The 23,299-nt window shown below is 40.5% G+C and overlaps 1 protein-coding gene across 3 annotated transcripts in view; it reads right to left on the reverse strand.

Annotated features, from left to right (window-relative positions):
• Window positions 1-22,976, reverse strand: part of EP400 (E1A binding protein p400) — a 3,509,270-nt gene extending 3,486,294 nt beyond the window's left edge. For all 3 annotated transcript variants that reach the window (XM_044065578.1, XM_044065569.1, XM_044065563.1), the window contains exon 1: window positions 22,863-22,976. The gene's annotated coding sequence lies outside the window, so the exon portion shown is untranslated. The remainder of the gene's footprint in view (window positions 1-22,862) is intronic.
• Window positions 22,977-23,299: the final 323 nt, after the last annotated feature.

The following is a 23,299-nucleotide window of genomic DNA, read 5'->3' on the forward strand; positions in this document are numbered from 1 at the left end:
GCAGGGTCGGATCCGAAGTACCAAGTACTATCGGCGCCGACCCACTCCCGGCTCCGAAGCTGCTCGGCTCCAGCTGCTCCGAACCCGGATAGCGGGTCGGAGAAGGAGCAATAGGCTTAAAAAAGGGTGTTGAGCTCCCCCCGGAGGGGGGAGAGGCAAGAGCACTCCCATCTGCATCTGGGCCTGGATGAACCTTCTCATCATCCGGTCCAGATCAGCATCAGAAAGGCTATGAGTGGATCTCGACGAGGCTACCGAGGTAGGCCTGGAGTGCCTCCTCGATAGCCTCGACGGAGATCGGGTCTCCTCCTCCTCAGGACCCGGTGAAAAGCACACAGGGGACCGGAGCCGAGAAGGAGGAGACCGAACCGACAACGGAGCCGGGGGAGAAGCCCGCTTGGCTGGCGGGGCCGAAAAAGAGGTCTCCAGAAGCGGGAGGTTGAGTCCCAGGAGCAGGAGGGGGTGCCACAGGGGGAACAACTGTAGCCACAGCTGTTCCCGAAGGAGCGGAGGCCGGAGCCGAGTCCGGCGGTAAAAGACCCGCCAAGACCAGCTTGGACCTCCGCTCCCTCAGTGCCCTGGGGTTGAACCCTGCACAAATGGAACAACCAGATGTGAGGTGTTCAACCCCGAGACACTTAACACACCGAGTGTGGCCATCAGCCGGTGAGAGCTTATGGCCACACTCGGTGCATTTTGAAAAAATAGATTTAGGCTGATCAGCCATAATCTATAACTACTAAAAGCTACTAAAAGTAACTTAAAACAAAAAGACACACAGGCCTAACACACACACTCTACGCAACAGCGAGGGGAGGGAAAAAAAATTACTTAATTTAACTCAAATTAAACTTTTCAAAAAGGGAAACCTAAACTTTCACACAGAATCACTAAAAGAACCAAAAATTTTCTGATTTTACAAGTAATAAAATACCACTTAGCTGAGAGCTATGTACCCAAATCCAGTCACCAGCGCGGCAAACGAGATCTGGGGTCATGAGGGTAGAGCAGGGCATTATGGGTGAGGGGAGGAGCTGAGAGCTTGGATCCATAGCTGGAAAACCATGCCGGTTCGGATCCGATATCGGATCCATAACCCACAGGTTGCAGACAAATGAATATCCTACTTCAGATCTAATCTGATCTCAAAACCCTTCCACAGTACTGTCATCCTCACAATACTTACTTCTAGCAAAACATCTAAAATGGAAAACATTTATAAAATGCGCTAAATATGCATTTCCTGCTCCAACCTAGACTCATCATTGCAAGTTACACAAGGAGATCCAGTGGATGTCATTTCTGCACAAATTCCCTCTTACTCTACCACTTCTAATTCTACTTTCACCTAGACACCACTCACCTACCACACAATATACTGACCCTTTGCACAATAAAATAATCTCTTTGAAAGACTATCAGTTTGTAATGGTGGAAAAAAATCCAGTCTTGGGAAATTATTTTGTATTCCCAAGATTCATAAGAATCAGTTAGACCCTCATATAGGTTTAGTGTCATCTAAAGACCAAAACAGAGAACAGTGGTAAGACCATTTGCTTTTTAGCTGTCAAAGTATTTTCAGACACTTAACTCGTGCTTTCAATCTAATATTTTCTATAAGGAAACTTTTAGAAACATTTTTTTTAAGAATTTTCGAGTTTACTTCCACGCTTTATGAAAGCTAGCATGTTCAAAGGTCAAATTACAAGGGCTTCTAGAATCATTAGAGAGGGCGCTAAATTTTTGATGGCATGTATTTTTTTGAAAAGCTTATTTTTACAAAGGGGTTTACCCCTTAACATTGCTGGATAAAATAAGGGCATTTCAGTTTTAAGATACAGACCTATATTAATAGCAGGTTTTGAAACAACAGCTTCAGACACAGTTGACACAAACCGGTACTGTAGTATTCCCCTTCCCATTAGTTTAGACATGAATGAGATTTGTCACATTTTATGTAAAAACTGGAATATTGTCAGAGGGAAAAACTAGACGGTCCCAGTTTTAGGAGATGGACTGACGTTTTGTTATAAAAGAACTACCACTTTTAAAGTCATGTCTGAACATCAGTATAACAAATTTAAATGAAAATTTTCAGACATCAGCATATTTCAATAAGAAGGGGATGTTTGAATGTGGTCAATGGGCTGCTTGTACATATATTTAGCATGGTTTGAGATTTACTTTTCAACATAGTAAACATACCGTTTATTTTTTTTAAACTGCGACACAGACATGTTGTTTACGTAGGAGTTGGAGATTCATATATGCATTTTTACAATGGGAAGACTACAAGAAAGTTGTCGGACAGGATTAAGAAACATTGTGCGGCCATCAAAAACATGGATCTGAAAAATGCATTAGCAAAATTGGGTTTAAAAGGTTTAAATGTTGAGTGTTACAAAATGTTTACAATTTTGTTGGTGACTTCGATACAGATTTAGAATTTTGTGAAGTGGCAGAGTTTTCTTAATGCTGACATGATTCCAGGGTTGAATGAGAGCCTCAACATCAAACATGCTTTAAGATGGCCGTCTTAAAAAATAACATCACTTAATACTGAATTCTGGTGGTTTTATTCTATTGGTTATTTTATACTCTGTATTTGTTATGGGTTTTACATTGTTCGTTTTATGAAGAAGTTCACTGAATAAAAGTGGATGAAAACACTCCTTTTATTGGTGCAGTTGTTTTTGAATCAGTCATATTTGGGAAGTAACTTATGATTTGTGATGTAATTTATGTTAATTTGACCATATATCTCATTTCCTCTCTGCTTTCACCGCCTTGTGTAAGCACAAAATTATCATTTTGTGAAATCACTCCCATTCAACTATTTAAAATTTATTGGCCATCCTACTGTATTCCATAGTACCAGAATACAAAAGTGACCACCCCCTTTCAATCTGTCTTGCTGTTTTAAAATTAGTGAATCCCCACTAAAACTTAACTTTTTAGACAGGTAAAACTTAAGTTACCTACCTACTTTCACATCAAACTTCTCTAGTGCACACTGCAGTGTTTAGGATAAACATTTTTTTCATCTTACCTTTAAGCATCCCTGTGACTAGCACTTGCTCTAGTACCTGCTGGAAAGCACTAGGAAGCCTTAAACTGATACAAGCACTCAACTCTCCTTGTTAATAAGGAAAAATTAATCATAGGCACTAAACAGCCTATAACTGCAAAGTAGCTTGCTAAGATAAGGGAAAACAGCTCCTGTACTTTACAAAAAAAAGCACCAAACCAGGCATGTCCAAGGGTCAGCTTCCGGTGATTTCTCCTGTCCACCTGGTGAATCTGGGCATACTGGGGCAATGCAGCAATTGTCTCATGTACACAGACAAACGTCTCTACCACCCAACACTACAACTTGTGAGAGATGCACTTACATAGACAAACTGGAAGCAAAGCTCTCTCCACCAAAGATTGCGCTAGACAGTCAAGATAAGGTAAACATCCGCACTACACCTCAAGCAACACATAGCCCTTCTAAACCCACACTGCCAACACCCACACATAGCAACACTAAATCCACATATGCGGAGGCCCTTAACTGTAACCTGCCCAAGCAACAAGGACCTCTGAAGCTGAAATTCAAACAAACACCAATCACAACCAAAGTGTGACATAGCTCACAACACCAGTGTGCCACCCAGTAACAGCCCCTAAGCAAAGACAATGTACCCAACACTTTAGTCGTAGGTGACTCTATAGTACGGCACACTGAGATGCCATATGCTGCCCGGTTAAAGAAACTCCAGCTCTACTCAGTGGCATACCGCCTGCTCAGAGGCGATCTGTGCCCGACGTATAAAGCCATGTCCAACCCGGAATTAATGGACATACTGCACCTCAGAAAAGGGGGTGACCTTATACATATATATATATATATATATATATATATATATATATATATATATATATATATATATATATATATATTCTATACACACACACACACACACACACACACACACACCAAATCTCAGAATTTCAAGACCATAAAGCTGAAAGCGCTAAAGACCGAAATCCCAAAAGCGCAAATTTTGAAATTGTGAATCCTACACTAACCAGACACCATGCACACCTTCCCCCCACACACAAACCTACACTACCTACAAGCAGGGGGGCACCTGCACCCCTACTTAAATATACTAACTCCAGGGTCACACTACACAGACAAACACACGAAAACACCACCACACACCTACATTCCCCTTGCACACACACATCACAGTCACAACACACACCAACACACACTAAAGCCCCTAACCAACACCCTTAAACATACATACTTACCTGAACTTCCATTCAAACACCGCAACACTAGAAGCGCTACTTCAACATCTCTGAATGTCGGGACTTTGAAATTCGCCCTTCTGGGGTTTTGGTATTTAGAACTTTCAGCTTTATGATCTCGGGATTCTGAAATTCGGTATTTCAGAATTTCGAGATTATAAAGTGTTCCTGTACATATACATGTACGCACACACACAAACACATTCCTGGACTTTAACACAAATGCCCTGGAATAGATAAAGCCCCTGGTGGGGGTGCCGACTAATGTTCTGGACACAGTTCTCACCAACATGGGGAGCGTTCACTGTACTTCCCCATGCCTGATGCCCTCCTTGGTTAGGTAAGACCACAGATCAGTCTCATTTGAAGTAACTACAGGACCTGACACCCTCACAGGAGCAAATATTATAAAACTAAATAAATACATAAACTTCACCAAAGCTAACTACAGCCTACTAAGTTATGGTATAAAAAGCTTCATACCACCTGCAATCATAGACATCAATGATCACTGTACAGAAGTGTATGCAAGTGCCCTGCACAAACACTTAAGTGACTATATAAACTCTGCTGTACCTGACCGGATCAAAACCAAGTCGTCCCATAAAAATAATTCACCATAGTGGACTTAAAATATAAACAGACTATATTTACATAACAAGAGAAAAGTATTTGTTGTCCAAAAGTAAGAGGAATATCACTTTACGGAGGAAGAGAGTTCTCTCCTAAGCCTACAACAAGAAAAAAGAGAAATCTTGTAAAGTCTTCTAAAGCAAATTATGAAACTAAAATTGCATACCCAGCCAAGGGAAATCATAAGGCATTCTTTAACTACAGGCACTGCCAAGAACCAGGGAACCAGTAAAGCCAAAATAAAACAAAGTGAGTAGTCCCAGACATAATTTTATTACAATGCAACATAAAAAATTTATTCTGGTTGCATGGCTTTGCTGTGATTTGGGCACTGAGGCTTCCTTTTCCTGTCATTCTTTAACTATGTCCAAAGTAAGGGAATGCCCCCCTATGTGCCGAACTGGTTGTAGATGGGATCACTCATAGTACACTGGAAGATGACGTCATCCTGCCAGCTGACGGATTCAGCACAAACTTCATCCCCCATCTCCACCACCATATCCCAAAGCATACCCAATACCAGCCCTCTGCCTAGTACCTCTACACATCTCTGCACTCACCAAAGCCGAAAACCCATCCTCAATGGGACAAGACAATACCTTAGGTTGTTTACTAAAACAATCTAAAATCAAGACCTAGCGGACAAGTGGGAGTTCTCTTAAATCATAGCTTGAGGACTGGCTATGTTCCTGCAGAATGGAGAATAGCAACAGTAATCTCCCTGCCCAAAGGGGGACCCATGAACTGACAGTGGGAACTACAGACCCATAAGTTTAACCAGCCTCATCTGCAACGCCATAGAAAGAATTAACATGGACCTTATCAACAAAGCCATAGGCAGCCTCCAAACGCTGGACCCAAAACAGTTTGGCTTCATTAAGGGAAGATTATACTTACTGAACATGGTGGACTTCTTTGAGAATGTCACCAAAGCCATGGACGAAGGTAAGACTGTGCACACTGCCCATCTTGAACTTGCCAAGGCTTTGGATACAATTCTCCACTCCGGCATTGAGAAACTCTACCAGATACAGATTAACCCTTACATTACTAGATGGGTAGCCAAATGGCTCACCCACAGAACATGCATTGTCAAAACTGGTGACTCCACTTCCACTAATAGACCAGTCACCAGTGGAATACCACAGGGGTCTGTTCTGCGCCCCTTACTGTTTGGCATCTATTTCTCAGGAAGTCTAGGCCAAAACAGATAGCCTTTGGGCTCACAAAGTTCGCCAATGACTGCAAACTGGGAGCAATCAGAGTCCCCTAATAATGTAGAACGCACCCTTCTGCATTTACCTCACCAGACACCTGCAGCAGATGGAAAGACCTCAGAGGGTTCTAAGAAACTACAGAGATTCCAAACCATGACCTACATGGACAGGCTGAAAGCTCTGTCCCGTTACTCTATCTTACAGGCTACTGAGAGGCGACATGTGCTTGGCCTATTCGGCAATCTTCAACCCTGCCCTAACAGAAATGCTGTACATCCACAAGTCATATAGCACAAGAGTCCCTCGCTCAAGGGATCTCAACCTAGGTTGTGACACTAACAGAACACGCTGGAGAGACAGATATGTCTCCCAAAGACTAACGCTTCTCTGGAAAAGACTTCCTGCTCAAATGAAACAGAGCTCCTCACTTACCCTATTCAAACACAACCTAGATAAATGGATGGGAGACCGCAAATTCGTTCCTGGGGGATGGCACCTGTGTCCCTTATGGACAAAGGTAGCTGGTGTTGAACACAGACTGGCTCCGTTTATAAAAACAAAAAAAATCAAATGGAGATACTAGGGATTAACATATTAACATGGTTAGGCTCGTAAAGGCTCTACGACCGCCAGCCTATTAATCTCCTATGAGCATATTATATATATATATATATATATATATATATATATATATATATATATATATATATATATACATACATATACACATACACACAACACACACTATATTATTATATTTATATATATATATATATATATATATATATATACATATATATATATATACATACATATATACATATATATATATATATATATATATATATATATATATATATATATATATATAGACACACACACATATATACACACACACTATATTTATTTATATATATATATATATATATATATATATATATATATATATATATATATACACACACACACACACACACACACACACACACACACACACACACAATATATAAAAAACACACACACATAATAGTATACTGGAATTAACTACAAACAACTGAAATCAGACTGGAATGAATGCTTTTATTTATTACCCAAACTTGTGCTGAATAGGTGCCAGTCTAGCCTTTATTGGCCAAGTCTTCTTGTACTTTTCAAAATAAATTCTGTGCGCACTGCAGTTCAGTTAAGAATCCTTTATTAGAGGTTAACAAAATCTGAATACTGTCTCCAATAACAAAGCTGATAAACAATAACAGCCTGCAAAAATCCTGGAATGCTGGATAACATTAACAGTGCTGACTGCATATATCCAAAGTTTCGTCACATCTGATTTTCTTGAATATCAACTGAAGCAGTCTTTTACTCCTGAACAGTATAGATATTTCACCTGACTTCTGTACTCGCACTCTAGCATCTGTACTACAAAGACCTTTTGCATATTAGCCCAAAAACTAACAGACTCAACTAACCGCTTCTGAAGTATTTCCTAATACCACCAAAACCCTGTAATATTTTACACACCTCTTTAGTCTTTGTTTCCAAGCATATTCCTGCATGTGCCTCCCACTCCCTGTCTATTCTTTACCTACTCCATTCAAGTACACATCTTTCACTTAAGAAAGGGAACATTCTGTAGCTTTCCCCGAGAACTGTTATTTCAGCATATCTCAAGCTTAGCCAGCAAGATTACCTTTTTTCTTTCTACTGAACTCTCTTTCCCTGAAACTTAAAGCATATATGAAAACACAAAAGTATGAATCTACATTTTCAGCACAAACCACAGGACACACAGCTCACGTCCACAGTGTGCCCCGAAGGCTAAACACCTTGCCCAATACACTAATCACAGGTGACTCAATAGTGAGGTACACAGATGTCCCACTCACTAGGTTGAATAAGGAATAGGCAACAGTTGTGTCTATTAAGTGCCAGAATCCGACACAACACACACACTCAGTTCACTCCACAACAAGTACAAGTATGACTCCGTCATGGTCCATGTGGGTGTGAATGACCTGAGACGCACCTCTCTAGACTCATGAAGAGAGACATGGTGGAGCTCTCTGATTATGTGGCCTAGGCAGGTATGACACTTGCCCTGAGCAATATCCTACCAACATCCAGAATGATAAGACAGTACAAACAAAAAAATGATTGACCTCAACAATTGGCTAAGTTTCTGGTGCCATTCCAAGGGGATCCAGTATCTGTCTGTTTGGGATGACTTGACCATCTCTGGCAAAGCATCAAAGTCTGTCAGTCTGCATCTGTCATCCTTGGGTTTCCGGGTACTGACCAAGGCTTTTGCCACCTCTATAGTGCCTTTTTTAGGCGGTGTTCCAAAGACCAAATTACCACCGTAACAGCTATAAATAAATGCAATCTGAGGGTCATGCTGCTCAGTGCTAGAAGTCTAAATCTCAAGATGCACTCGCTCGAAGCACTCCTCAAAATTGAGAACATTGACATTTGTGGTGTAATGAAGACCTAGTTTAAAGTGGTAGAAAGCACCCCTGTGCTACCAGGCTACAACTCATTCCTCACTTTTCGGCCCCGAAACATGGAACGAAGCTCCAAAGGCAGTGGCGTCTCCATATTCAAAGGATATGCACACCTCCAGACTAGTTTGTTTCTTTCGGCTTTTCCCAGTTAGGGGTCGCCACAGCGGAACTCTGTTCCGCTAATGATTGGTAGTGGATTTTTACGTACCGGGTTACCAGCCCTAATGCACAACCTTCAACGAAGGCATGCCCCATTCACGTATGCCTCCACACAGAAAACACTCTAGCTGAGAATCAAACAGGACAACGTCTTGCTATGAGGCGACAACGCTACCGCAGCACCACCACCGCAGTATAGCCAAGTATAATGCATCCGAGATACTTCAGGTACAACTGACACTGGGTAAGATTGCAATCCAGGCCATAGCCTGCTACAGGTTCCCAACCATGTCCCTAGACTGTCACTCCACGTTCCTAAGCACCCTGGACTCTATCAAGGTCCAACCCAACACTCTCATACTACGAGACTTCCACTACCCCTCCATCAACTGGGAAAACTACTCAATGACCAATACACTGGCCCAATGCTTCCTGGAATTCATCAATTCCAATGCCCTGGACCAGCACATTCTGACCCCCACTAGAGAAAGCAACATCCTTGACCTGATTATTACTAACATGGGCGACTGTTGCTCTACACCAATAGTCAATCCCTCCATGGTCAGATCTGACCATAAACTAATCACCATCTCACCCACACCCCCCCCCCCCACAAAGATAACCACCTTTTCTAGTTATATCATCAAGAACTTCCACAGCAATACCCAGATTTGCTCTGAGTTACTGCACAATGGTACCTCCTATACTGAGCTAACAGACATTGCCAACATACTAGTTGACAGATTCAGTGCCAAGTTTACCCCTCTCTCCCCCCTCAAAGGACCAATCACAATACCGGAAGAATGTCAGGCACCCAGCATTACTGCAGCCCAGATTAAAGCTAAATTTGTCCATGGTCAAGAATACAGCTTCCATAGGACCCAATAATATCCCTGGCTGTGTTCTACATGAACTACAAAGCAGACTGGAACCACATCTTTATGCCCTGTTCAGTCACAGCCTCACCTCAGGCTTTGTCCCTACTGAATGGCGCACTGCTACAGTAATCCCTCTCCATAAAGGGGGAGCGACTACAGACCCTGGTAATTACCTCCCAGTTAGCCTGACGAGTCTTATATGTAAAACTATGGAGCGCAATATTAAGGACCTGATTAAAAAGATATAGAAAATCTCCAAACTCTGGACCCCATGCAGTTTGGCTTTGTGATAGGGAGATCCTGCCTGCTCAACCTGGTTGACTTTGAGTCAGTCACCAGGGCTGTGGAAGAAGCCAAGGCAGTGCAAATACAGTAGTCTCTCCTTTGATAATCACATCGCCAAAGTGGTCAGGAAATCCTTCTATGTGGCACACCTTATCACAAAAGGTTTCTCATCCAGAAAAAAAAAAAAAAAAAAAAAAAAAAAAAAGAGGTCATTGTTCCCCTCTACTCATCACTCATTAGACCCATTATAGAGTACAACACCCCTTTTGGTATGTACCTCACAAGACATCTACAACTGGAAAGGCTGAAAAATACCTCACAAAGAGGATTACTGGCCTCAAACAGATGCCTTACGCAGACCGTCACAAAAAAAACTCCAGCTTTACTCCGTCGCATATCGCCTACTCAGAGGCGATCTCTGCCTAACATACAAAGCTATGTCAAACCCAGAGTTGTTGGACATGCTCCCCTTAAAGAAATCCCAATCCCTCCGAGCTCTAGGGACCTAAACCTTGTCACCACAATAAACAGAACATGCTGGAGGGATAGATTCCTGTCCCAGAGACTTCCCATACTCTGGAACAGACTACCTATCTATGTCAAACAGAGCTCCTCATTAGCACTGTTCAAGAAAACTCTTGATGATTGGATGGGTAATAGGAAATTCACCCCGGGGATCACTTCTGTGGTTCTGCTTGACAGGGGCACAGGAAAATAATTTTCTTGGGTGGCGAAAGCCAGGGTACATTTTTGGCTAGGTTTGTATAGGCCCTAGGGCCAATAGCCTAGTACCTACCTATGAACCTACCTCGATCTGGCCAAGGCCTTTTGATACCATTCCTCACTTGGGAATTATTGAAAAACTCACCAAACTAGACATCAACCCCTACATCACTAGGTGGGTTGCAAATTGGCTCACAGATAGAACACACAGTGTGAAAGTAGCGAACTCCAATCAGACTGCCGACCAGTCATGAGTGGAGTTCCATAGTTATTGGTGCTGGGTCCTCTCCTGCTCGGCATCTACTTCTCAGAAGTCCAGGCCAACACAAAGGGACTCTGCCTGACCAAGTTTGCAGATGACTGCAAGCTGGGAGCCATTATTAACTCAAGTAATGCAGACATCCTACAGAAAGGTCTCACTTAGATCAATGACTGGTGTCGAAACTGGCCTTAAGCTTAATGCCAAAAAAAAAAAAAAAAAAAAGCATGGTCATCCCCTTTGGTAAAAATGCAGTTTCCACTAACTACCACATCGATAAGAGCCCACTGAACGAGTTATAAGAGATCTGAGGGCGCAGGTTGACAGCAACCTCTCCTTCGACCACCACATTGCCACTGTGGTCAGAAAGTCCTATGTGGCACATCTCATTACCAAGGGTTTTGCATCCAGGAAGAAAGAGGTCATAGTCTCTCTCTACTCTTCCCTCATTAAACCAATCAGTGTATAATGCCCCATTTGGCATGTACCTCACTAGACACCTGCAACAGCTGGAGAGGCCACAGAAGTACCTCACAGAGAGGATCCAGCATGTTTTGTTCACCGTGATGACAAGGTTTAGATCCCTGGAGCATGTGGCTCTGAGGGATTGGGATTTCTTTAAGTGGAGCATGTCCAACAGCTCAGGGTTTGACATGGCCTTGTATGTCAAGCAGAGATCACCTCTGAGTAGACTATATACCACAGAGTATAGCTGGAGGTTTTTTTAGATTGTCAGCATAGGGCATCTGCTTTAGGCCTGTGATTCTTTTAGTGAGGTATTTCTGCGGCCTTTCCAGCTGTTGCAGATGTTTTGTGAGGTACATACCAAACGGGGCGTTGTACTCTATAATGGGTCTAATGAGGGATGAGTACAGTGGGACAATAACCTCCTATTTTCTGGATGAAAAGCCCTTAGTGATGAGGTGTGCCACACAGAAGGATTTCCTGACAGTTGTGGCGATGTGGTTGTCGAAGGTGAGACCACTGTCCACCTGTGTTCCCAAGTCTTTGATCACACGTCGGTGTTTAGTGTACTGCCACCCATGTGACAATTCATGGGTACATGTTTTTTCCCCCAAAGGGGATAACTACACATTTCTTGGCATTAAACTTGAGCCCATGGCTCTGGCACCAAGCATCTCTTTCTTTAAGGCCCTTTTGTAGAATAACCACACCATTTGGGGATTCAGTAATGGCTCGTTTGCAGTCATCTGCGAAAATTGTTAGCCAGAGTCCCTTAGTGTTGGCCTGTACTCCAGAGAAGTAGATACCAAACAAGAGCAGTCCCACGACTGAACCCCGTGGTACTACACTTGTCTAGAGCTGGATTTGGAGTCGGCTACTTTTACAGTCTGGGTTCTGTCAGTAAGCCAGTTGGCAACCCATCAAGTGACGTAGGGATCCATGCCCAGCTTAGTAAGTTTATCTATGATTCCAGAGTGAGGGATGGTGTTGAGGCCTTGACGAGGTCCAGATAGGCTTTGTGGACCGCCTTACCCTCATCCACACCTCTGGAGACTGAACCAATCAGGTTCAGGAGACAAGATCGGCCCTTCACGAAGGCAAACTGGGTGGGGTCTAGTGTTTGAAGGTTGCCAATATCTTTGTTTAGAAGTTCCATGCACTTGCAGATCAGGCTCGTCAGACTGATAGGATGGTAGTTCCCGGGATCCAAGGTGGCTTCTCCCTTGTGGAGTCTGATAACTGTAGCTGTGCGCCACTCAGTGGGCACGAAGCTTGAGGTGAGGCTATGATTAAACATTACACTTGGGTGAGGTGCCACTTCATTTTGTAGTTCATGTAGTCCACAGCTCGGGATGTCATCTGGTCCCATGGATGCTGTATTCTTAGCTTTGGGGAGTGCAGTTTCTACTTGTGTGGCCGTGATTACCAGAATTTGGCAATCTTTTTATATTGAGATGGGCCCTTTAGGGGGAAAGAGGGGGGTGAATCTGGCACTAAATCAATCTGCCAGGATATTGGCAATATCCTTGGGACCAGTATATTTAATGCCATTCTGTTGTAGCTCAGAGCATATCTGAGCAATGCCATTTAGATTCTTGACATAACTATAGAATGCCTTGTGGTTGTCTTTGGAATCTTTGGCAATTTTATTTTCATAACTAGCTTTGGAGGATTTTATGAGGGATCTCAGCTTCTTACTGAGGCTGGTAAGGGAGTTTTTTTTTGCATCCTGGGATGTTCCTCTTTTCTGCATGATGTTTGTAACTTCTGACTTGAGTAGCATGAAGTTGGCTTTGGAGAAGTATTTTACGGAGGTTTCCTTACTGGGGAATGGGGCTGGGATGTGGATGTTAAAGGTGATTTGCTTATGGTCAGACCTGACCAATGGTGTGGAGTATCTATCTCCCATGTTGGTAATGACCAGGTCTGGGATATACACAATATATACACGCACACTTTTTTTTACATACACATAATACATCCATTCATTACAACTTTGGGGCAAAGTACATGCATAACTTTCTCTCTGGTGGCAGAGGAATTACTAGGAAAGGAAGTCTCCTTCCCCAATGAAAATATGCCTACAGAAAATTTTAGGTCACCTGCAAAAAGACCTACACAAATCTTTAAACCATTAGCAATCAAATCTACAGACTCATACCATTAGACCCTGCGATAGTACATCACCATCTGACTCTCTAAAACAAATCTGCTACCAGTTCAACAGCAAGCCAAAACTATTACTTGTATCACTTGTTTTCAAACTTTTAAAACAGAACTCTACACTTCTTCACCTATGAACTGACCACAAGAACCTAAATTTACAACGCAAGAGCCATCCCACCATCAGGGTTAACCCTTCAAGCTCCAAGAACCTTTATCCAATGCATTATGAATAGCTTTTGTCACCTTGTACCACAGCTACACAGGTCCCCCACCTCCTTTAAAGAAATACAAACATTCCCTAAATTGCACATTGTACTTAAAACTTAGATGGCAAAGTGCACCTCTTTCTTCAAACTAGGCATCCCATAACTTCGCTGGTTCACTTCACTTTCTTAAATGCTCTACATTCATTTTTCGCCCTCCGATACTTCACTTCCTCTCTTTTACCTTCCTGCTTTCCTGACATTAAATTATCCTTGGGAAGAGAAATGGAGAGATGAAAAGCCAGCAAGCAAAGGAGAGCAGGAGTGCTGAAAATGAATTCATCCGAGTCTTGTTGAGTACCTGCACGAGGTGGACCCTGTTTATCACACAATCTCACTAAGGTGTCACAGATATATAGACTGTGTTTATACAGCATATACCATGGAAAGAAGTACGTTAAAAATTCAAAAAGATAGCTGGGTGCGCAAGACCCAGGGGGGAAAAAAAGTGCCCAATCCTGGTAGGCACACTGGTGCCAGGACTGGAAAAGACGACAGTGTAGAACCCTCAAAATACAGAAACATTCCTACAATGGGGCCAGGCTAGGCCCAGGGGGAGGATGGTCCCCCTGTTGTAGAAGGTAGCAGTATTCCACAAAAATCACAAAAACTGATAGGCCAAAGAAGAGCCATAAAGACGATAAAGTGGACTACTGAGGATAAGAAAGAAATTCTGTATTGTTACTATTATGCAAAAAGCCCAGTACTTCCAGACACAAGACACAAAACGATTGAAAGAGAAATTAGAGGAAAGAAAAATATTTCCACAAGAAAAACTGTCAGAAGCTTCAAATAAAAATGTGTATATATTAATACTACAGATTTGTGAAAAACATTATACAGATCAAGAAACTTTGATCTGTTTGGCAAATGAAACACCTGAGGAAATGCGAAAATATAAACAACAAAACCTAGAGATTTTTGAAAAGTTTAAAAAAAGAAATATTAGACATGGGAAAGAAAGATATGATATGGTGCAATATTTATGCAAATGAGAAAGACTAATCAATATAAAAGAAAGCAGCCCTAAAGATATTCGAAAAAACAGGCAAAGGCATCCAGATATGGAAAATATCGCAATAAAGAAAATAATATCACAAAGAGGGAGTGCAGAAAAGATTAGTAAAGCAGAAGTTAAAAAAAATAGGAGGTGAAGTTACGGAGTGCCTGCGAAATGAAGTGAAGAAATTGGTGTAGAAGGTCTAACGCAGGTTACATCACAGCAAGAGATCGAGTGAGTCCAGAAAGTAAGGAGAAGCAGGAAGATCAGGAGACATCTGAAGAAGAAATATGGACATGGGAAAGAAAAAGAGATTTAATATTGTGTCATATTTATGCAAAGAAGAAAGCAAAACTAACCACTACAAAAAGAGCAGCACCAAAGATATTCAAACAGAAGTACAGACAAAGGACTCAGGATATGGAAAACTTTACAATATAAAAAATACGACAGAGGAAAAAGAGAAGTTAAAGAAACAGAAACTGAGGTTATGGAGTACCGATTCAGGTGTATAAAATCTAATTCAGAAAGCACCACAACAAGAGAGAGCAATGGATATCCAAATTAAGGGGAAATCAGTGAAACAAGAAGCAAGTGGTCAGGCGTCACATGAAGATATTTTGGAGCCTTCCTCAGGACACCAGTATAAAAACGCTCACGTGAAGCTGGACAGCAAGGGAAGGTACAGGAAACTGTGGAACTCTGACGCAGTCAATGTTGATGAGTGACAGGCCTTTAAGTTCTCATTTGACAGAGCAATGGATGGCACAGAATGAAACCGAAGAGAATGTGCCACAGGAAGATGCTACAGAACTTTCTATAGAATGCCCGCAGGAAATGGAAAATAAAAAATGTGCCCTCAGTTTAGAAGAAAAGCTACGAGAAGAGATGCTTGATTTAATAGAAACAGACCACAGAAGGTCAATAAAACCCAAAAAGTCAGAAATTTATTAAAACTAATGAACACAGTAATTACGGCTGTCCATAGAGCTCCATGTGATGTCACAGAAGTAAACTGGATACATTACTGTGCAGCTAAATTAATAACTGATAAAAGACCTACTGCAAGAACACAGAGTAGTGAGGGAAAGGAACAAGGAAAAAAATGAATACCATCATGAAGTATTGAACAGAAAAAAACTATAAAGCAATTAAGACCAGATGTGTCATTGTTACAAGAATAAAGAAGAGGGAACAGATCAACAAAACTACTAAGAAAAATAGACGTAATAAAAGCAATGAGCAGTATTAAAACAGGCCAGGATCTATCATGCATTACCGCAAATAAAAGATGCACAGATACATATAAAGGAAAAATACAAAATAAGCAATTTATTGATAACCCAAAAAAGTTTTATAAAGAGTTGGGAAACAAGGTAAAATGAACTAAATGAGCACCAAAAAAAGTAGTAACAGATACTTTTTGAAGAAGTACTTATTAAGACTTTGCGGAACATAAAGATGCTAGATGGATAGAAGTAAAAAAGAAAGAAGAAGTTTAAAGGTACATGACATGAAATGGGATGAAGTAACAGCCAGAAAGATTGAAATAAAGTTAAGAAAAGCCTCCAACTGGAAACCCCCAGGCCCAGATGCAGTACCCAACTTCTGGTTATAAGTATTAACGTATTTGCACGATGACCTAACTATGAGCAAGAACTATTTATATGCACACCCTGACCAGACACCAACCTGGCTAACAGGAAAAACAATACTACTTAAGAGTGAACCTGCAGGCTACCCTAAAAACTATAGACCAATAACTTGCCTTCCAACGATGTATAAACTATGCACTGGAATTGATGCAGAGAGAGTTTATAGTTATTTAGAAGAAAACTCAATTATGACAGTAAAACAAAAGGGCAATAAAAGAAAGTCATATGAACAAAGGATCATTTGTTAAGGTCATAGTGGAGAACTGTAAAAAGGGGAAGAATCTAAGTATGGCATAGATTGACTATAAAAAAGCATTTGATAGTATCCCACGTTCATGGATAAAAGAGTGCATAAAAATGTATAAGATACGCCCTACACTGATCGACTACATTACAGTGACCACGAAATAGTGGCAAAACACTTTGTAATTACGCCATGATAAAGGACAAATTATTATTCCTGGGATAAAAACTCAAAGGGGAACATTCCAGGGTGACTCTCTGTCACCGCTGTTTCTTGCACTTAACCCATTAAGCTGTCTACTTAACAGCTAGGAGCTATAATTTGGCTCCTAGAAAACAACAAAGTGTAAAGACTTTTCATCTTCTTTTTGTCAGTGATTTACAAAACTGTATAGCTCATCAGATAATGAACTGAAAGCACAACTGAAGTTATCAAAACTTTTTCAGATGATATAAGAATGTCATTTGGTCTTGATAAATGTCCAAAAGCAACCTTTAAAGCAGGAAAACTGCAGTATCAAGAAAACATCAGTTTGGGACAAGAATGTGATATAAAAGAACTTGAGGAAGAGAGAGTGTAAAAATATTTGGGAACTGATGAAGGATCAACAATATAACATGAACAAATGCGAACAAAACTTAATAAGGAATACTTTAGAAGACTTAAATTAATCTTGAAAACAGCGTTGACATATAGGAACAAAATCCAAGCTATAAACCGATTTGCCCTTCCTGTCCTAACTTACAGTTTTGGAGTGACTGACTGGCCCCAAAACATGTTAGAAAGATTAGATAGAAACAAGAAGGATGCTTCATGCTCACCGCATCATTTTTCAGTGCATACCAAGATTATATTTTCCCAATTCAGGAGGAGACATGGGCCTCCTTGAAAACTGTTTACATGTATAGATCTACAATCTTGGGACTCCACACATATCTATTGACCTCACAAGAACCAAATGCAGTGAACATTTTGAAACATGAGGAGAATAAATCTAAGGGAACTTCTCTGCTTACTCTAGCAGAAACATATCGGCATCAAGCAGGAATGGAAATCAAACCAGAAGTAGATAAAAATCAGGCAGCAACTTAATGTGTTAAAAATCAAAAGAAAGAATATATGGTCTAGGACTAGATGAGAAGGCAGGAAATGTGGAAAATGCATAAATATAGTTGCAAGTATAGAAAACTTCTGGAAGTACCTCATGTTGACCAGGAATGAATGCAGGAATGGTTACAGAGAGGTGAATTCAAACCAAGAGATGAAAGGTTAACATTGGGCCCAATATAGTGGGATACGTACAAGTTGGTTTACAAAGTCCATTGAACATGTGGGAGAAACAGAAAAATGTAGGTTTTGTAAAACCAAATTGGAAACAGTTGCACGCCTCATTGCTGGCTGTGACATACTAATGGCAGAGGACTGTATACTGAAAGGCTAATGTGGCAAGACTGCTGCACTGGGGACTGTGCAACCTTTATGGTATTGAAGTGGCTGAAAAACACTGGAAAGATGAGCCACAAAGCATAACAGAAAATGATGAAGTTTATATCACATGGGATCACCTATTACCAACAGTTCAAAATACAGATACTAGAAAACCAGATATAGTGGTCCACGAAAGAAGACAAGACAAAGGTAGCATTGATCATTGAAAATGGCCACACCTAGTGACTACAGTGTCTTGCTGCTTAAGAGACACAAAGTCATTAAATATCAGGATCTGCAGGCAGAAACAACGGCAATGTGGAAGAAAGATACCCAGACAGTTCCAACAGTAGTAGGAGCAACAGGTCTTTTAAAAAAGAAATTACAATCATATTAGACATGTTACCAATACATGTAACCCTGTACGAACTGCAGCAGGAGTTATTACTGGGCACATTGCAGGTGCTGCAAAGATCATTATTGTTGACATCCAAGACTGAAACAATACTAAATTTCATGAACTTTAATCGTACTTTGACTTAGGAACGGGTCCATTCCAATCATGATACTAGAAACTCAAAAGACTTGGAAAAATTAAAAAAAAAGAGAAATGAAGATAAAGTGAAAAGCCTAATACTCTTCTCCAGTCTCTACCTATTCAGCTTTTCATGCTTATACACTGATATGAGGCACTATCAGCTTACCATGTTACTTAAAAACTATACTCTGTTTATACTAATGTTGTACTAATATGATCCATGTATATTAACTTATTTAAATTTTAAAACTAACTTGATCCACTCTGTTTTAGTTGCTTTAGAATATAGCCCATGGCATGCCTTAAGGCCCATTTACAAGTCCTCTTTCCCAATCAAAATATTTTAAACAAAATGTATAAATATACATAAAACACAGAATGTGTACTCACATGCCTGTGAGCACTCATTCAACAAAGAGACCTGCCTGACACTCAAAACACTCTCTATGCCCTCTATCAACCTCAAGCTACTACTCCATCCCTAAACATACATTAATAACATATAACACTTAGATTTCTGTAAGCACAATACAGCTAAGTAAAGTCTGACTTAAATAATTTCAGTGATACACTACAACAAAAGCAGTTATACCAGCTTGACTCAATAGCATAGTGGATGAAACCCTGACTTGGCTGTGGTCCAGGCAACAAGGATGCCATCAGTGGTGCAGGCACAGATGCAGCTACATAAGTAAAGAGAGAAGCAATGGGTTGTGGCCTGCCTGCTTCTCCTAGAGGGGTTGCAGCCACTTGGCAAGGATAGGGAAGAGGGAGTGAGATTTCCCTGGTGGAGGCCAAGGAAATCACTTCTCTTCTCTCAGGGTTGGGGATGAGGCAGCTTGCTGACAATGTCACGTGTGTGGGAGTGAGTGATAACCAGCACAGAGAGCCAGTTACATAGCCACTTCCCATGCTTAGCCAAGCACGAGTAGGTAAGTGGATGAGCCAAAATAAGTGAAGTCAAACTAACCATGATGGCTAAATAAATGATCCCCTTCCCGTTTGATCCACACTCTAGTGATGGGTCCAATGATAAGCAGACGGCAGGTCAAAAACAGAAAACAAAATGTACAGTTATACTACCAAAAATTTCCATAATGTGCACAATGGAAAAAAAAACTGATTTAGCTGCATTACACAAAAATGTGGTTACTAGTGACAGCCTAAGGCTACAAGTGGTTAATCTACTTCCAGTGGTCCATGACCGATTCCTCCTCAGCCTCCATTTGCCGGTATAATATTAGAGACGTACCTTGCAGGATGCGCAGTAGCAAATCCTGCCCTAACCATGCCTCCAGGCAGACAATTCCACCACTCATGCAAGTCACTTAGCCCAACAGTTCTCCCATAAAGAGTCTGAAAAAGGTCCACATAGATTACAGCTCTACCCAGTTAACAAATATAAAAAATAACAAAAAGACTGCTTAGCACACCGTACCCTGAAGATGCAGCGGATACACAGTTACAGACTAGACTGAGGATCACTCATTCTTTACTAGCTTGCTACTGTAGTAACACTTTAATACATTCCTGGTACGAGTTATTTTGCAAATGCAACAACAGTTGGTATACACAATGAAGAACAACTATACACAACTACTGTAACTACTACACAAACCGTATATATCAAGGAAATAAAAATGCACAAGTTTCAAGAGCAAAACCAATGGCTTTATAGCAAACATATCAGCAATACCATCTGTAAAATTTACTTTAAGGAAAACCTGCAAACAAACTGCATGGCCCATTTTCCTCTCTTGGTATTACACACATGTGCAAGGACAAAAAATGCAAATTTTAAACAAAAAATACAGATAACCAGATGCACAAAAATACATAAAAAATGTCTGTTTCCTTGCAAAATGGTCCAACTATTAATATTTAACAAAATAAGGAATGCATGATAACTGTACTACAATCTGTATGCCAATAAGTGTACAACAGGATACCAATGCAAAACTGTAATCAGTACTTGGCAAACATGCCTACAAAGACAGATCTGATTATCACCAAAACTTTAATAATGGGGTGAGCGCAGGTAACAAACAACATGAAACACTTCACAGGTACAGCTACTACCTCCCTAGGGCTTGCCCATTAACTTGAGAGTCTAAACAAATAAAATAAACTGGACAGCTTAGGGCAATGAAAAAACTGTCTAAAACAACAAAGCCTCACAATGACTGATACCTATGTTGCAAAGCCTTAAGAGCCCCAAAAAAGAAAATAATGCACTGGAAGGAACCTGTCTGCATAAAGTATCTAATGAAATTACTTACTTTAGGTTTGTAGTAAACAGCAACATTTTCACATGCATAAGTCATCACAGGACATTAATATTGTGGACATCAGTTAACAAGATGATGTGGGTCTGTAAACTGCTGGCGTGCAAAAAAGGAAAATATCAACGTGTTTTTTTTTTAAGGTTGACTGCCACCTGTCAGTAAATTATTACTAAAGCTTCAGATTTCTGCACTCTCCACTAAGAAAACAAAGTCATAAGGCAGGATCTCACTACTCATAACTTGTGTGTAGAAAAATTAGATGCAAGACACAGCCATAAATAAATACTGGACTCTACTATAAAAATGTTAAATTCTTCCTTTGTGTGGTGCACAGTGTCTACTGCATGATTGTGAACACACGAATATGCACAAAAAGAATGAACAGACTGGTTAAACTGAACCACTCTCTCTAAAGAGACACAAGAAAATACATTAAAAAGGAAAATAATTATTTCTAGCAGCATTGTAAGCATCAGACGGAACAAAACAAAGCCGCATGAATACAGCAATGTGCAAATGACGAGAGTATACAATTTGTGCCATACATATATGAACAAAACTAACACACAAGTGTTCCGGCAGACAGCATCAGCATAAGACGGTAAAGCACATCTCTCTGCCTACTGGTGGCCATAAAAAGTGTACCAAAACCAAAACACTGAGCATAACCTCAACAATTAATGCTAACAACATAAACCATATTTAACAAGAAGCATTGCACATAATCATTTCATCATCACAATCACGCATCTTTAGTTAACAAAACGTTTTTAGCACACCAAAATAAACCAGTATGCTTACTTTCACCGGTTTGACTCTTAAGACGCACGTAGATTAAAGATGAGCAGTGAAGTATAATGTAAATTTATTAAATTACTACAAAGGAAATAAGGCAATATTTCATTCATTCTTGGCAAACATCACACTTTGTACAAATGTTAAATCATTCAAAATAAAGACTACACTAAGTGGCAGGCATGATTTCAAGTGAAGACCGTTACCATTTCTTGAAAATGTAAACTTGCCGACCTACGCACCAAAAGGATGCATGCACAGGATCAAAATTAAACATACGGTCAACCATTAAAAATTCAAATCCACAAGTTTTTACAAATCGTAGGACATGCTTTATATTGAGTTTTTTTTTAAGAATATGTCTTTAGACACTGGACTGCAGATCTTCCGGTACTAAACTAAATATAAGTTATTGATACTGAATTCGCGTATAGACTTACTTCAACTACTTATTAGCCTACGTATACATAAACAGGTTGCACTATAAAGTAAATCTAGCAGGACCGATGTTTAATATGCAGACAGAAACGAAAGATGTGAGACAGCCTCACAGATGAGAGTTACGATCTGAACTTGCAAACAGTCTGACACAACGTGAAACTTGCAGCTGCAAAGTAATTACTGAGCAAAACCACTCCCTCTAAGAGAACACAAAACACCGTAAACAGTAAGATGCAATACTACAACATTTTGTAGACAATATAATGCAATAACAAATACGGCCGGAAGGGCTGTATCTGGAAGTAATAGTTCCAATCAAGTAAAACCCTTGCAGGCAAAGCTCTGCAGCTTTAATACACAGTTACTTGTACTGCGGACACAGAAAGCACAACTTCAGCGCTCAACAGAGATTATAGGTGCTCTCTCAAACACCTGTGATCCCGTCCGTTTCAGCACTTGGGAAAATATAATGCTTCTTTTTTCATTACCCCAAAACTGAAATATCCGCTATACAGACATCTCCGTCTTCATTACGCTGTCAGATCTTCAATATCCAACAATTAAGCAAAATACAGCTTTCAGTTCACTGTAGTTCCACATAAATACGAGAAGGATGTTAACTTACCCATAAAAATAAATACAATCCAAAACAAGGTAATTACATACTACACTTTAACATGGCGGAAACCCTTTTCTTTAAAGGCAAACCGGAAGTAAATATCTAGTACTGCTCCGTAAAAAAATAGCAACACCGAAACCTATTCGTTGTTAAGTGAGCTGTCCAATAAGATGCATATTTTACCCACGGTAGTCCAATAGGTCTGTGAGGGGCGAGGAAAGAGGGTTTCACATAAAAAAGGACTTTTTTAAATGTCTACAGCGCCTTCTACCGGCACCAAATACACGTTGCTAATGGATACGGGTTGTGAGAAGCTAGTGAGAAGTACTTAAAATGCAATCCCATCAGTTAAATGCTACGTTTTTATTCTGAGCAGAAGTAAATAGAGGACGCTTGCTTAATACTTTACATCGAGACATTAAAGCTAAACTTTTGGTCTTTTT

Source organism: Protopterus annectens, chromosome 1.part0, assembly GCF_019279795.1.
Source record: "Protopterus annectens isolate FY-2018-M chromosome 1.part0, PAN1.0, whole genome shotgun sequence".
NCBI lineage: Eukaryota > Metazoa > Chordata > Ceratodontiformes > Protopteridae > Protopterus > Protopterus annectens.